The sequence below is a fragment of the Sebastes fasciatus genome, chromosome 5 (genome assembly GCF_043250625.1).
Source record: "Sebastes fasciatus isolate fSebFas1 chromosome 5, fSebFas1.pri, whole genome shotgun sequence".
Taxonomy (NCBI): Eukaryota; Metazoa; Chordata; class Actinopteri; order Perciformes; family Sebastidae; genus Sebastes; species Sebastes fasciatus.
In genome coordinates, this window is record NC_133799.1 from 6799170 (window position 1) to 6816711 (window position 17542).

A 17542-nucleotide genomic window follows, 5' to 3' on the forward strand; every position below is an offset into this window, starting at 1 on the left:
ATTATATAATTATATGAATGTTTAAATGGCATATGTATATCATGGTCAGAGGTGCATATAGGGGTAAATTACAGTAGCAAAAAGATAACTTTTTCTTAAAGGTACAGTGTGTAGGATTTGGCAGCATCTAGTGGTGTGGTTGCAAATTGCAACCAATTGAGCACCCTCCGCTCACTCCTCCCTTTCCAAGACTAACATGAGCCGCTGAGTGTAAAACTGTGGTAACGCCGTTCGCCTCGCTCAGAGGCCATCCTCACCATAATAGCACTACTTTAGGAGCAACGGAAGTCAGACGGCGGCTGGCGGTACCATGGTTTTGCACTCCACAAGTGTGTCGTAAAACTACAGTAGCCTTCAGGTAACGTAAAAACCCGACAAGGTCTCTAGCCAGTGTTTGGTTTGTCCGTTCTGGGCTACTGTAGAAACATGGCGGACTCAGTGAAGAGTACCCGCTCCCTATGTAGATATGAAGTACTCATTCTAAGTTAATGAAAACACAGTGATTCTTAATTTCAGGTGATTATACACTAAAGAAAACATGATTATGAATATTATATTCTCTTTCTGCTCATAGATCCCCTGACATGTTACACACTAAAACAAGTACTCCTCCCACCACTGCTGTACTAGCCTACTAGGAGAGAGTGAGATATGTTTTTCTTTATTTGGGTGAACTGGCCCTTTAATCAGTACCAAACTGGCGCAACGTTTCTTTTCAGAAGAAAACTAATGCATCCATGAATGCAATGCAAATGTATGGATTTTTGGAGATTGATTATTTGCTGATCAATAACTGGTGGAGTATCAACTTATTCCCTTCTATATTTAGTTGCATAATAAAATGTAATAATGAAGTGATAATGCATCTCATATTATATTTCTTCTTAATTTTCTGTTTTGTTTATTTAGATGTGATCTTTTCGCCATGCATCCTCCAGTAAAGTGTCCTTCTCCTCCTGTAGAGCTGCAGGGAAACAGCAGAGGCGCTGTGTCAACCAGTGGATCAGTCACCACGTGGTCACACGTCACAATGTGACGAGGCGAAAGCAGGAAGTAAACATGCAACTTTAGACACTCTTTGATACAAATGATATAATCGGTCGTTACTGTGTTGCCTTTTTAGCCTCATTAAGAGATGCTCTGTTGTCTTTTTGCACATAATTGACAGGCAAGTAGTGCAAAGTAGTTCAACCAGATAGTAGTTTTGCAGGAGCATGTTTCACCAAAATTACCCCTGCAAAGCATTTGTCAGCAGACTGATCCTCCTCCGTGTGCAGTTTAATAAACGACTTGTAACAATGTCAATACCGAAGCTATCAGAAGAAAACTCCAAGCGACCGAGAGGCAGAAACCAGGAGCAGGCTGGGAGACAGTTCACAGAGGAAGAGATGAGCATCCATAGAGCCCACAGAGAGGCGTGTGAGGTGAGATCAATCATCTAATATCCAGTGATGTCATGTTGGTTCAATGTGATTATTACTGCAATTAGATTAATTATCACCAGGCAGGCGTTCCCACATGTGTTTTTTTTCTGGTTATAGTTTTGTAATGAGTTTTGCATGACTGCAGTGATGGAGAAGGTGTTCAGATCCTATACCACAATATAAAGATACTCCAAGTCTGTCATCGTTTAAAAAGTAAAACTGCTCATCTTCCAGATTGCTAATAATAATAATAATAATAATATATTATAGGTGTATTATAGTGCTGGATTAACAAGTGGGCTAAGCAGTATTTTCATTCAAAGTATTATATGAGTAAAAGTACAATATCATCAGCAAAATGTATTTAAGTTTAAAAAGTAAAGCTACTCGTGTTTCAGAGTGATAATAATAATAATAATAATAATAATACAAATATTTATCATTTTAATATTTTAAATATTTCTAAATGTAAAATGAAGGCCTTAGAAGCAGACTCTATGGCATGTCAATGTTTTTAGCCCCCTTGTTGTACAGCCGACTCCCAGAAAAGTTCCTTTTTGTTCTCCTCCGTTTGTCTTTAGATAGTTCTCTTTTAATGCAAATTTTATTACTTTTAGTGTTTGTAAATTGTATTTTATCTCTATTTGTGTCTGCAACTTTGTGTTCTTGCTGCTGACCGTCTTGGCCAGGTCTCCCTTGGAAAAGAGGTTCTTAATCTCAGTGGGACTAACCTGGTTAAATAAAGGTTAAATAAAAATGATATATTATAGGTGTATTATAGTGTTGGATTAACAAGTAGGCTAAGCAGTATTTTAATGTTGTGGCATGTTATGTTTATGTTGAGCTGATACTGTTGGGTGTATTACAAGTGATCATATTTTACATGATGATGTAACCATCATTTTTGTATTTAAAACCTGAATTTACATTCTAATAGCTGTCAAATAATTGTATTTTAGTCAAAAACAATATTTCTCTCTAAAATGTAGTAGACTGTATAAAGTAGGATAAAATCTGCAAGTAGTTAATTCTTTTTTAATATATTATTCTTAATTTTGTTTCATTCTTTTTTTAATTTTTGTCCCTTTTTTCTTTTTGGGCTTCATGACTCTGTTATGACTTGCTGATATTCCTATATTTTGGGATGATTCATATGTATTGGTATTGTGTCATACGTCATTGTCCAATGTTATGTTGTGTTTAAGAAAATTAAAATAAACAGAAACAATATTTCTCTCTGAAATGTAGTAGACTAAAAGTACTGTATAAAGTAGGATGCAAATCTCAAACTGAACTCTAGTGCAGTAAATGAGTAAAGAGTAAATGTACTTAGTTTATGTTAGACTTTAGCTGAGCACAGTTAAAACCATGTGAACAAAATAATACTGTAGTGATACAATGAAAATATAATACATGTCTGTTAACTACACAAGCTGGATCAGTCTGCCAAAAAAAACTCAAAACATGTGAGCTCAGTTGCAATGACTGTTGGAGCTAAGCCAATATTGAAAATGCTCTCTACCATATTTAACAATGTTGCCTGTTAATGACTGATTTATGAGGATGTCTGCCGACATGACAATCTTTATGTAATTAAGTGTTTTTTTTAAGACCACCGTATTTACATTTTCATTTCTAGTAAGTGACATGCTCCTTGAAAGAACAAACCCAATGTCAACGTTTATTCCACAATAAGCCAAATCATCAGTACAAATAATACCAGAGCAATAAGACCATAGTTTATTTAAAGGAACAGTGTGTAACTTTTCAGGGATTGATTAGTAGAAATGGAATATAATATTCATAACTATGTTTTCATTAGTGTATAATCCCCTGAAACTAAGCATTGTGTTTTCATTAGCTTAGAATGAGCCCTTCATATCTACATAGGGAGCGGGTCCTCTTTACGGAGTCTGCCGTGTTGCTCTGCTCATGTTTCTACAGTAGCCCAGAACAGACAAACCAAACACTGGCTCTAGAGAGAGCCTTTTGTGTTTTTACGTTACCTGAAGTTAACATCACGCATATGAAACTGCGGTAATGTGAGCCACAGAGTGTTAAACCGTGCTACCGCCAGCTGACGTCTGTCTTCCGTTGCTCCTAAAGTTATGTTATTATGGTAAGGATGACCTCTGGGCGAGACCAACGGCGATAGGACGATTTTGCACTCGGCGACTCACGTTACCGCTGTCTTGGAAAGGGAGGAGTAAGCGGAGGGGTACTCAGTTGGTTGCAATCTGCAACCACACCACTAGATGCCACCAAATCCTACACACTGTACCTTTAAGATGATATCAGTCGTTGTTTGATAGTATGCCAGCTGTGGTTCCCAGTCGGTCCTTAACAGAGTAATTATAATTACTTAGAGTGAGCATCATGGTCTAAGATTTTTACTTTGATACAAGGTTTCACTCCATTCTTACTTCAGTAATTGTGATATTTTTTCTTTTCTGAATCATTGAACAAAGAGCTTGCAGATAGATTAGACACCTGTGGTGCAAAAAAAACTGTCAAATGATAGCCTTATTATTTTAAAACAGTTTTGTTACAGTTTTATTAGAAGCATACCTACCCAGTGCCACAGTGCCTGTCATAAAGTAATGATGATCATTGTTTTTGTCAGATCCATCATATTCGCCAAATCGTACTTGCTCTCCCATCACACACAGACAGTGAGCTCTGTGGTGACTACGGTAGTGAATAGGTGTCATCTTCATGCCTCCAGGCTTCTCTGTTGTAAATATTGTGCTTCTGAGTGTGGATGAAGTTGAGGCAAGTTGGCCGCGACCTGAGGAGAGTGGTAGGGCCTGGGTGGGAAAAGCACAATACCGAGGGGGCCCAGCTATGCCAGCTTCACTATGTGCCCCCTGCAATGCCATGTGAAATGACAGGCCGTGTCACCGAAAGGTCCTGGGGCATTTTTCCCTTTGTGGCCTGTCAAAGCTCACCAACTAGTGGGCTCTCAGTTTGAAACAGACTGAGAGATGACATTTTCTAACTTCCTAAGGGATGACAGAGTAGTTCAGTGTTTTCCTCATGCAGAAGGTGTTTGTGTGTCTGTACAAGATGAGTGATCGGTCAAAATAAAAGAACGATTGTGTCAAAAATATGTTTTTTTTATGCAGATATGCAGTGAATATAAAACTTATTGCCGTGAAACTAGTTGATTAATCATTGCAGATTGTACACAAAAGAACAGCACTAATTAATTAGTAACATCATAAGAGTTTGACTGTCTTGCATCTGTTTGTATGCACAGAGGTCGTCCATTCCCTCGTCTCCTTGGCCCAAAGCAATCTGTCTCCATGTATATGTTCATATTCAGTGTTATGCTCGCATGTGCCTTTGTGTTTGTGTACTGTATATGGTTATGTATGCGGGGGTCACACACCAGCATATGTGTTTCTATGTCATACTAATTAAATAATAATATCTTCATTATGTTCAGGCGAAGAAGCAGATGTACGTCGACCCTTCCAGTGGGTACAAGGTGTTCACAGAGTATGCCCACCTTCACAGAGGGAAATGTTGTGGCAGCGCATGCAGACATGTGAGCTCTTTGATTTCTCTTTTACCAGGTTGTGTGGTTCTCATCTGGCCTCGGCTGTTGAGTCCCGCCTTGTTGTTCAGTTCTTTTCTGTTCTGGACCCTGTTTCCCAATGTTACTTCACCATCGATGGTAACTGTGTTTTCTAAGAGCGTTTTGATAAATGTTCTTACATTTTTATGCCCAAAACATCACGTTAAACAAGTTTATGTGCATTACCGTTAAGAGCATCTTAACCTCAGCTGTCCATGGTGCTGAAAAGAATATTTAATTAAGTAACACTGTATATTTTTCATTTCCTAAACAGCACACATGCATATAACTCATTTCACTCAGTATGACAGTGTACCTTAAAGGGTAAATTCTGTATTTTTTTAACCTGGACCCTATTTTCCCATTTGTTTGTGTCTAACTGACTTAGGGCTGACCCGAATGCTTCGAAGCTTTGAAGCTTTGACCATTGCCATGGTAATTGACCTCCGAATCAGTACTCAAATGCTTCATTTTTTGTTTTATTTATATATAGGTATGTAATAATAATGTATAAATCCCCAAATAGCCCATAAAATCAGTAATAATCCCACAACATTATTAATTGTTCATATATATACATACATTAATTATTATTAGTTCTTCTCAGACAGATATCGCAGTTTGTTATGAGTTGAGGTGCGTGTGTGTACAGTAGTGCAGCAGCGGCACCGTCCCGAAGCTTCGAATAGCTTCTAATACTTCCTACCGAAGCTTCGAAGCCAAAAAAATGGTATTTGGGACAGCCCTAACCTGACTAGTAGGGGCATCATTGTCTGAAACTGGTGCAGTATTGAGGGATAAGGCTGTAGATGGCAGCCGCTCAATGGCTGCAATATGCTGCTATTGGGGCAAGCAGGCAGTCATTTACGTCCACTAAAAGTGCTTGTTTTTGCAATGACAGGCTCTGATTGTTATTATAAGTGTCTAACAACATTATGGAAAGAGTCTCACTCAAGGAGAAGTCTCGTTATGAAATCTGGCGAGGTGACGTGTTGCCAGAAGACAACGGCGGAATAGTGGAATACATCCATTATGGAAATGCGAGGGCCAGTTGGGCAGAGTTTGTTGTGTTGGAATACAGAAAGCGTAGCTTAGTTTTATCTAAAAGATTTTCAATGTCATGGCTGAATATTTAGATGATTTCCACATTGTGGATTAGGTCTTTGAATTCAAGGGACGCCTTTATTTATTTGAGCCAGAGTATACGGATATTCAGATTCACAACGAGAACTCTCCTTGAGCGAGACTTGGACACAATAACAAACAGACCGGATCAAGGGAAAGGTAAGAAAAACGTTTTATATCTCTGTAGGGTCCTTTCCATCATGTTGTCTCTGAGCCTGTCAGTGGCATAAACAAGCACTTTTAGTGAACATAACGTTACATTGACGCTGCTCACTTGTCCTCGCAGCTCATTTCGCGGCTGCCGGCTGCAGCATTATACCTCAGTACTGGACCAGTTTCAGAAATCACTTAGACACAAAAACATGGGAAAATATGGTCCAGGTTGGAACCACCGAAGTTACCCTTTAAAGTTCAGTCAACACTCTGAGCTTCCAGCTTGCTGCAGTCTATATGATGCATGTTACTCGTTGGCAGTAAGTGATCTGCCTGCTGCTGAAGGCAGATGTTGCCCATAAGCACAAATTAAGAAATTGCTTCATATCTAGAAGTGATGATTCTTAAGGATAAGAGCAATATCGTCTATTCATGCATGTTGTCATTCTGTTGTCAAGTGAGCCTTCCTGTATTAGAACCCTGTTAACAAAACACACAGCACAACTAGAACCAAAAAAAAGCAGCAATATGGAGGCTAAAAAATCAAGTAAAGTGGCATTTCGGCCAGATGATGGCCAGATATAATATTTTAAAAAGTACTGGCAAAAATCCAGCTTTTTTAATTAAAGGACGCACTAACAAATAAGGGTAAAATTAAATCAGTGCTGCCATGGCGATGAAACAATTACATGATTTAGAGAAGTAGAAGGAGGATGATGACAGATCAGCTGATGTAAAGCAGACTGGCTGAAGGGCTGCACAACACGTGTCTTACTTGGTGAATGACAAGATTTAATTCCTTAAAAAAACAAAATCTTTTTTCCCTCCTGTGATTTTACTTTTGCAGATATTACTGATTTAACCTATGAATGGCTAAAATATGAGTTTGTTTAGTATTAGGGTTGGGTTGGGCCTGCTTTATAAGCATCACGTACGTTGAACTAACACCATATTATTCACAGAGAAAATGATTGGTTTAAAGTATACTGGTTATGATATTGACTTAAAGGGATAGTTTGGGTGTTTTGAAGTGGGTTTGTATGAGTTACTTATCCATAGTCAGTGTATTACCTACAGTAGATGATTTGGGAAGCAGACAGGAGTTACCGCACGGAAGCAAAGCAATGTACTGCTGTGGACGGGGCCGGCAGCAAAACGTATTTTAGCCTCCTAAAAGAAAGGCTCACCTAAATAAATCAATATGTTTTAGTATATATATATACTGTATATAGAATTTATAGAATATTTTTGCCAGTTTACCTTGCAGTCAGACAGCTGTACAATCTTTGTATCCGACAGGGAACTGAAGCTGTTATCTATGCTCTCGCCAAAGCAACCAGACTCCATTGAAAAAGTCAGTAATTTTACCTTGCAGAACACGAGAGTTGCTGGTCTACCGCTGCTTTGATTGGTTAGTTTGTTTCTGTCACTTTGGTTAGTTTGGAATCACCAGCCTCCCGTGTTCTGCAAGGTTCAAATTACAGGTTTTTCAATAGAGTCTGGTGGCTTTGGCGAGAGCATAGATGGATACAACGGCTTCAGTTCCCCGACGGAAAGGGCTGTCTGACGGCAAGATAAAGAGGTGAAAATATTCCAAATATAGCGTACAATTAAACTGATATGGATTTTTTTGGGTGGGCCTTTCTTTTAGGTGGCTAAAAAACGTTTGGCTGTCGGCCTCGCCCACAGCAGTACATTGCTTTGCTTCTGTGTCTGCTTTTCCAAACTGGAGGCTAGCTGATCGTCATCTACTGTAGGTAGTACACTGACTATGCATAAGTAACTCATTCAACCCCACTTCAAAACACCAGAACTATCCCTTTAAAGATCAGTGGTTAAAAAAACAACACTGACTGTAAGATGCTTCTAACCTTAATGGAGGTCGATATAGACGCAGGATCAGTTTCATGATCACATTAGCCTCGAGATACTTTAGGAAACAGAGCCCAGTTCTGTCCTGGTGATACTTGGTCTGTCTAGTCCACATCCTGTCCCGTCCCTCCCTGTCCAATCTTGTCTTCTGTTTTACCGTCCCATCCCATTCTGTCTTCCCCTGTTCTGTCCTCTCTCGCTCTGTGTGGTTCAGTCCTGATTTGATCATCCTCATCCTGTTCTCCCGTGTTTTAAGCTGTCTTGTTCTCTGTGTGACTGATGTTCTGCTCCACATGAAGCCATTTAACACCATTTAATTATCTCATTTTCTCCTCTAGTGTCCATATGGTCAAGTCAACGTGAAGGACCCTGCAATGAAGAAACAGTTTAATTCTCTATTTTATGTATAGGCTTAACCTGACGGAGGTAAAACGCCTGTTCAGACTGGAACCCAGAACACGCTGCCTGTCGTTGTTTGGACTACTTGAGAGTCATTTTTAGCAGTGTACTAAATGATGAAATACGGTTAGTGTCTGTGCAATATCTACCTCCTGTGAATCACAACTATTCTCAGGATTATTTTTTATTCTCATAAGACAGGGGGAGGAGGAGGAGAGAGGATTTGTTCACTAGAACCTCATGTAAAATAGTCTTTTATCACATTTTTTTTTTGCTGTATTTTTCAGATATTTTTCTCGAATGTCCAATGAAAATGCCTTGAGCTTCATTTTTTCGTCTCTCTTTACGAGCATTTAATATTTTGTGGTATTCCGCTCCTCTGATGCATTTACAAGGGTTGTGGGAGTATAGAGATGAAAACTGAAAGAGCATTTTAGATCTTCGCCCTCCAGATAAAGGGCATATAAGCGAAAGTAGCTGCAGCTAGTCAGATGGAGTCTTGTGCTCTTTTGCTTTGCATCTCTTGTTATTTTCTCTCTCCCAAATGTACGACTGCATGAATATTAGCATCGTTTAAGTGCTCGACTGAACTGTCTACCTTTGACTGGAACGCTGTGTTGTTAAAAATAGGCAGGGGGCCAAGGGTCAGCCCTCACACTTGGCTGAGCTGCGTTTACACCACTTGATGGAATCAGGCTGTTAACAAACATGCCATGGACATCAACAGCAGCCCTCCCCACCGGACTCGCAGCTCAGCCTCCTGGCAACACTTGGCTACAGCGCAGCTCCCTGCGGCTGCTCTCCTGAGCTGCAGCCTAATGAACTCCTGGGCCCCTCTCATCCCAGCACTGCTCATGTTCACCAGCATGCTTTAGACGCACACATGCATAGGCGGGCTCACTCCATCAGAACACCCTGTGGCTCCTAATAGGCCAATATAGAATAAAGGTTGCGTTAAACGCCGCACTTTGTAGCCCACAGTAATAGTGCAAGGTGAGGTCAAGGCGCCCATGCAGCACTGTAAAATCTGACAGGTTGATATTACTTAAAAAAATCTAGGAAACCGATTGCCTTTAAAACGGTAAGTAAACATCGCTATTAGTCTTAAGTTATTAGAATTCAGGAAACCGATTGCCTTAGATAAATTAACACAAAAAAGAATGATTAGTTCGCAGGATTATTTTTTTATTTTAACAAACATTCTGAGCATGTTACAAGGCCAGTGTTTGTGGAAACAAATGAATCAAAACAAATCCACTTTAAGCCTCGTAAAATAATCTATAAAAAGTCCTAATATAAAGCAAATGGCTTGAGCGTGGCTTTCAATGTCATCCATGATGACGTTACCTTCCAGTATTGTACCAATGCGGATGGTTCAAGGTGAAGGGTGAACTTCTTTATTCCTGCCAACAAGCAACATTGTGACTTTGTATTTATTTAATATACTTGTTGACTTTAGAGCTGGCCAGCGTTCCAACATCCGTTTCACAGATTTCACAGATTTCACAGACGTCTTAATGAGAAGGTCCGCCTCACAGCTGATTCACACGTGCTGCATTTGGTGTGAGAATTTAAAAGAGTTGTTGCATGCACATCACAACTCTTTTGTACATCAAATCAACATTTTAACTTTTAAAAATGTAGCTAACGTTAAAAGCTCTCATGTGAGGCCATATACAGAAAAAAAACTGCCAAAATTAAGTTAATACTAATGAAGTTTAAAATACAGTGAAGTTGAATATCTCACCTAGACACTCATGAAAACATCTTCTTCCTAAGTTTCCAGTCCACACAGTTTCTGGAAACTTCTCCTGTACTTGCTCTACTACTTATTTTGCACTAATTGTTGTCGTGCACAAGTCATCAGTATGTTTATTGGGTTACTGTATTTTTTTTCTTAATCGACAAAGCAGGCAGATATTTTGGCGGGTAGCGAGCCGCGGTGAAATGTTGCGATCGTCATTTCCGGTAAGTGCACCGCAGAGTATTTGATTTGAGACGACCCTATCCTGTTGAAATTCACGCACTACTCAAGTAAGTAGAAGAAGAAGAAAGGCACTTTATTAATAACCATCATAATTACATTTTTACACTCTGTTATTTTACATAGAACATACACACATGCACAAACTGGATCATACATGCATTAATGGAGAGATGTCAGAGCGAGGGCGCTGCCCCTGACAGGCTCCCGAGCAGTTGGGGGTTTGGTGCCTTGCTCAAGGGCACCTTGGCAGTGGCATCTCTCCAGCTACCAGTTCACACTCAGTACTTGGTCCATGTGGGGACTTGAAACGCGGACCCTCTGGTTCCCAAGCCAAGTCCCTATGGACTGAGCTACTAAGTACAGAAGTGCACACAGTGCGCTACATTGAAGAGTACTTGCGGAAGTACGCGGATTGGAACACACAGTTAGTTTTATATCTCTTTCAGGCAAAACAAGTACATTACTCACACTACATGAGTTGAATCAACAAGGATAGTGAGAAATAAGCAAAGTGCAGTAATGTGATTAAAAGGGACTGTTTGTATCTTTCAGAATTGCTTGTTAACAGCGACACCGTTAAGTCAACGAAAGTCAGCGTCGGGCTCACGCTTGCTCGCTCTAAATAGACATAAACGAGCATCGCTCAAAACAGTGAGGCGACACACATCAGCTTAAACCACAATATCACTCTATATTTCACCTGCTTGGCAGTAATGTTAGCTGACCAGACGAAAGTCTCTCCATGAATCACTGCTGATCCTAGTGTTGGTAACGTTATCGCCTCCCGACCGCAGCCGCAGGGAGACACCGACACCCGGTCGGAGACGATAACGTTTCTCGCTGCAGAGCCCCGTCACTTCACAAGACACGGGAAACCTCTGTTGGTCTGGAAGAGCTGCAGCATTTATTTCTGCACAAACGTCCACTGTACATTTACTAGATATTCTCAGAGCTACTAGCTCTTCTGCAGTGTGTAGTGTGCGCGCATGAACATGAGGTGGAGCGAGAACGCGCGCAGTGTTTGAGTGAAGACAAGCAGGCAGAGGAGCGGTCTGAACAGCGTAGCCACACGTGAGCGCACATCGGACACCGACCCGGTAGATTTATACCTGTAAAAAGTTACAAACAGTCCCTTTAAGTAAGCTTAAAAGGTATTACCTTTTTAGAGTGACCTGTGCGTGCGAGAGGAAAGATGCGCCTCTTGATATGTGGGTGCATTGTGGGTGCATTGTGGGTAGGCAGCCCCATGCCTTCGGGGCAACCTGCCACACACACTTCGGCCGTCTCCGCCTGATTGGGCGAACAGCGCATCGGGATGAGAGGATGTTTCTGTCGCAGCCGACGTGGCCACAGTTCTCCCTCCTCGGCAGGTGGGTCCCAAAGGCAAGTAGTGCTTAGTGATCGGAGCAAAGCCCTGTGAGCGGCTACAAGGAGATTCATGATCCCAACAGTGCTGGGGAGGACAGGTTCTCGGTTGACGCGTCGTCAGGCCGGATGAGAGGCGAATTTATTTTGTGTTATTGTAAAGCGAGGCAGCGGAGCGTGCGGCAGCAACATTTGTGCAGCGGGACGGTGGAGGTGTCACACTCATCAAGTACCTGGGCCCGCTCGCCTGCCGCGGCTCTGCGGGTTGTTTCGCCTGGGGACTCGTCTGTCACATTAAAGTAGATGCATTGCCATTCAGGGCCTCGGCGGTCCCGCAGCCTGACCATGAAATAGGCCAACTTTCATGTCTGCCTCATCCCTCCACGTCTTCCTGATCCGGTGATGGCACAGTTTGAAATGTTTTTTTTTTTTTAATATCATGTTTTTCTAGCCTAGCAGTTGGTGACTGAGACACAAACAGCACATGCAATCCCTTTCAGCAGATTTATGGAGAAATTTACATGAAAATCGACCCCAGCCTCCTGCCCACCATGTATGGTCAGTCTCCATCATATTAAAGTAGAAACAAGAAGCATTCTCTTACATGCTCTTGAATTGTGCCATTTTTAAATGCATGATTGAGTGTGTCATAGCATTTAACTTAAATTCTACTCATCCATCTTTTTTCCTATAGTTTAACTTTATTTATTTGACAAGTTTGTAACATTAAACCTGCAGTAGGCAGAATATTTTTTGGCATCTTTGGGCAAAAATTCCTTAATAACCTTTCAGCATATTGTAATTCAAGTGTTCTGAGAGAAAACTAGACTTATGCACCTCCTCATGGCTCTGTTTTCAGGTTTTAAAAAAATCTAGCCCGTGATGGGAGACTGGCCAGTCACAGGTCATTTCAGATACAGAGTGTTCCTATTGGCTGTTCATTCAACGGAGGCAGCTGTCAATCACTCGCAAACGGTCAAACTAGGCAGCGCTGATCAAATATGAATCAATATTCTGTTACTGTAATGCCTATTTCTCTCAAATGTTTTCAGAAACATCTTGACCAATCACAGATCATTTCAGAGAGAGTGTTCCTATTGGCTGTGCTCCAGCTGGTGGGCGGTGCTTGGTATTTCCTCAACTGATCTCAACATGGCTGCCGGGTCACAAACTTTCTCATTTTACAGCTAAACAGTACACTACAAGATATTTCTGAAAACATCTGAGGTGAGAAATGGGCATTATAGTAACAGAATATTGATTCATATTTGATCAGCGCTGCCTAGTTTGACCGTTTGATCGGAGTTTGCGAGTGATTGACAGCTGCTCAGATACGGCAGACTCCAGATCAGCTCTGATTGGTTGTTTTCCTCCGGTCTGTGAAATCTTGCAGATGACATTAGGAGCGCCGGAGGACACAGAGGCGCATGATTTTTTTTTCAGATTACCTGTCTCATGCACTACCGTCAGGATATAGTGACCGTTTTATAAAAATAACTTTTTAAAATCATATTTGCTCCAATTCTACCCACTGCTGCTTTAATGCCACACAATTTCTCTAAATCGACCTTATTCATGAATGGATTTATTTTGTTGGTTTTGGCTGTATTATGCAATACCAGTAAGTAGAATGATGAAAAATGAAGAAATTTTAAAAGTTTTATTTCTCAATATAAGCGAATATATACACTTACTGGCCACTTTATTAGGTACACCTGTGCAATCTATTGCAATTCAATGCAACAGCTTTGCCATAAATTTATACCTTTTGTTGACGTCAGAAATCTGTTTATAATCGAGGTTGTAGTTTGCAGTGGAGTTGTACTGGACTACATTGTATTAAGAGGTGTTTATAATTTTTTGTCCTCCCTGTTTATGAGGGCTGCCCCTGTCTTAGTAGATTAGTCGACTAATCGGTCGTTTTGGTTTTAGTCTTTCATGCAGAATGACTTATTTCCAGGAAACTTATGAGCACATCTCTGGCAAACACAAGATTTTAAGTGTGTGATTCTTTGTGGAGAAACTCAGTCTTATTGATCTCTCGATTAAATTAATCAATTAGTTGACAAAGAATTTCTTTGGTCGAGGACAGCCCTATATGAGGGGGGCAGAATATTGGAAAACCTCTCAACATAATGCACTCCAACACTATCTATGACCTCAGTGTTAAACATATAATTGAATTAACACCTCTATGACAGTGAAAAAAAACCGGAACATTATAGGCATCATAAAAGTTAACTTTATGGCAGGATTGTAGCCAACTAGATTGTACAGGTGTACCTAATAGTGGCCAATGAGAGTATATACACACACACACACACACACACACACACACAGTGGTATTCCCTCAGTGCAGATGTGCTCCAGAGTTACAACAGCCAACCCGACATGTGAGGTGTTTATTTCAGGCATTTTGGACTGAACATGTCTGACCTTCAGCCGGAGCATATGCTGCTCTGGAGCAGAGTGGCAGCGATATACCGTGTGCCTTTCTACAGGACGATGGCACTAGCCGCAGAGAAAAAGAGAGCTGTCCAGTTTGGAACTGTGACCAGACAGGCTCTAGTCACAACCAGTTGACAGGCCAAGCAGCCCCTCCTCCCTCAGCTCCCCCTCCTCTCCATCTCAAACAGGCACAGCAGCCCTGCGGCCAATGGCCCCAACCACAGTCAGTTACAGTGTCTCCATCACTGCTGGCCAGACCAGCCAGGAACTGACATAGGGGTTGGCGGGGAAAAAAAAAAACTTGAGTGTCAGCCGTATGATGGCTGAAAGGAACATCAGTCTCAGCAATTGGCCAGGCACTGCTTTGTACATTTGTGTGTGTGCAGTGCACGCACGTGGATACGCGTACACGTGTGTGTCTTGATATTCAAGCAGCATTTGAGCAGCCCTTACATCAACGTCTGGTCGTTGTACACAGACGATGTCAGCTCGCCTCGGGGCAGCAGCCTCCACAGTGGTCATATGGACAACCAGATCCCTGTGGTAGAATTAGTGATAAAAAACACACATGGCCGCTGAGTGACAGTCAGCGCACCAGATTCTTTTGGACAGACGGGGCTGCAAATAGCACAGAGGAGCAGTTTCTCCCTCAGACCGCAACTGGTGGTCAGGCTCATGCCAGGCCAAGTCGTGGCCGCCAGATGAGCCCAGATAAAAGGAGAGTCATAGGCAGTAACAGGCACCTAGTGCCCAAGGAGCACTTTGGCCTGTTTTTTTCCCTCCTGGTTTTACATCAATGCACTTATAGCTGTGATTTCTTGTCTACACTAACAAGACAAATGTTTCTTTTTTTTGGCTTATCTAACCTCTAACTTATGTTGCCCTCTGACCCCTGTCTTCAATGAGTGGTTGAAGTAGGAAGAAAGAGACAATAATAACATATACAAGCATCACCTAAACGAGTGGGCCCCCTTCCGAAAAGCCTGTTCTGCCTCGTAAGGTTATATAGCGATAAAGAACATCCATCTATTATGTTTCCATGTCCTTTCTAGTGTGGCCAGATATGGACTAATACGCGCACCATTCCCCAGGAGGATACTCTGTCCCCAGAGGAGATGGAGAGGGGGGGTGGTGGAGGTGTCGGCGTGCTGTTGGAGCTGTTCTGGAGGCAGGCAGGCAGCAGTTGGTGTGCAGAGAGCAGAGGCTCAGGCTGGCTAGTTAAGAGCTTCTCTCTCCTATCCTCCATCTGCCAGGGACCGGGGTTGTGATTTGAGCTCCAGCAGAGCAGAGCAGGGAGGAGATCGAAGGAGGGGGTGGAGGGAGGGAGGGAGGGAGGTAGGGGATGGGGTGGAGGGTGGAGGGTGGAGGGTGGTGGTGAGAGGTAGTGAAGGGAGGGAGGGAGGGGGAGCGTTGGTTGGAAGAGACAGAAAAGGGAAAGTGGAAGAGTTGGAGGAGGAGAGGGGAAAAAGTGAGGGAGAAAATAAGGATGGAAATGAAAAAACAGGATACGTGGGGGATTGAGACGCCTCGGAAATCTATTTATAGGCTTATAGTCTTGTCTATCATTCTAAAATCACCATTTTAATTCGAGGTATCAAAACAGTGCTTTGGTCATATGTCACCCATGCTTTTGATATTTCCTTTTCCTCCAATAATTATGAAGTCCACTGTGTGTTTGTAAATATTTCCAGGATGTCTCACCCACCCACCATGGCTCATGTGACTGGGATACATGTGACCGGGATACAGCTTTACAGTGCTTCACTCCTCCCTCTCTTCCTCCTCCTCCTCTTCCTCCTCCTCCTCCTCCTCCTCCTCCTCCTCAAACCCCCCTCTCCCTTCCCTTCCCACTCCTCTCCTTCACTCAGTCAGTGTTTAGCCTGTGGTTCCCTGCACCACAGTGGATCCTGGGAGAGCCTTCCCCACATCCTCCTTCCTCTCCCCCTCCTCTCCTCTTCTCTCCTCTCCTCGCCTCCTCGTCTCCTCTGCTCCTTTTCTTGGCCATGCTTTGGGAGTGACTGAGAGCTCCCTCCGAGGGTGTCACTTGAGGTGACCCAGAAATGATGACTCCAGATGAACCCTGGATGTGTGGTAATCTAACCGCCATGCCCAAGGAGAGCCAGGCAGGCAGGCATCCATGGAGGCATCCCGTGCTGATGCTGTATCTGTGGTCTTCACTGTTGAACCGAGCACGCTGCAGAGAGCCTGTCTGGGCTATCATGCTCGGAGAGAGCTGTGTGCACGCTACGTGTTGTGGTACACAGTGAAATGGATCTCAGTGCCTTTGCATTATTGATGAGATACATTGTGATGTCAGCCCAGGCGGAAGGAGCGAAGCAAAATGACTGTTAGCAGTATGGCACAGTGTCATTTATGCAAGCAGCACAGGGGTGTAATTAATTGTCACCCCTTACTCTCACTGGAGCGAAATAGGAACCCTCTATTCAACTCAATTGAAATCAGTCCATCTTAGACCTCAGTGTGTTCTCCAAGTGGCCAGTGTGAGCAGGTTTATAGGACATCCTGTCTTCTGGATCATGACCTATCTTTGTCAATTTAACATAAAATATAAAATTCAGCATGCACTTTAAATCTGATTTAAATTCTGTTATCATAGTTGTTAGTATGAAATGGCTTGTTGCCATATTGTTTAGCCGGTCAGGTGAATAATAATAATCCAATAATACACAAGGAAATTACACCATGATACATTATATAATAAGGTAATGCATATTGACATAATTAAAAAAATATATAGTCTCATCAGGCCCAATCAAACCATCTTCAAAGCATAAACAATATCAATATTTGCTTAAAAACTTGACATTATTAAATAGTGGTGAATTTTTCATCATCAACATTTCTTTATTCATTAGGTGTTGCAACATGCTGAGGCTAAATACACTCAACACTGTCTGCAGTGAATTTATATGAAGTTCGTCAGCTGGATTGTCCAGACAGATGGAGAGATATCAGGGCAAACGAAATATGAACCCATGCATTTTTTTAGATATTATTGCTATTTTTGGAGGATTAATTCAATACAACCAGTGAGAAAAATAGGTTGGGGGAGCTGAAAAACATACTTCTGAATTATTCTTATATAAGCCTTTTTTTAAACGTTTGATGAGATTGAAATAAAAAAAACATTAACTCAACATTTGGCCTTGGTTTACATTATTGTCACAT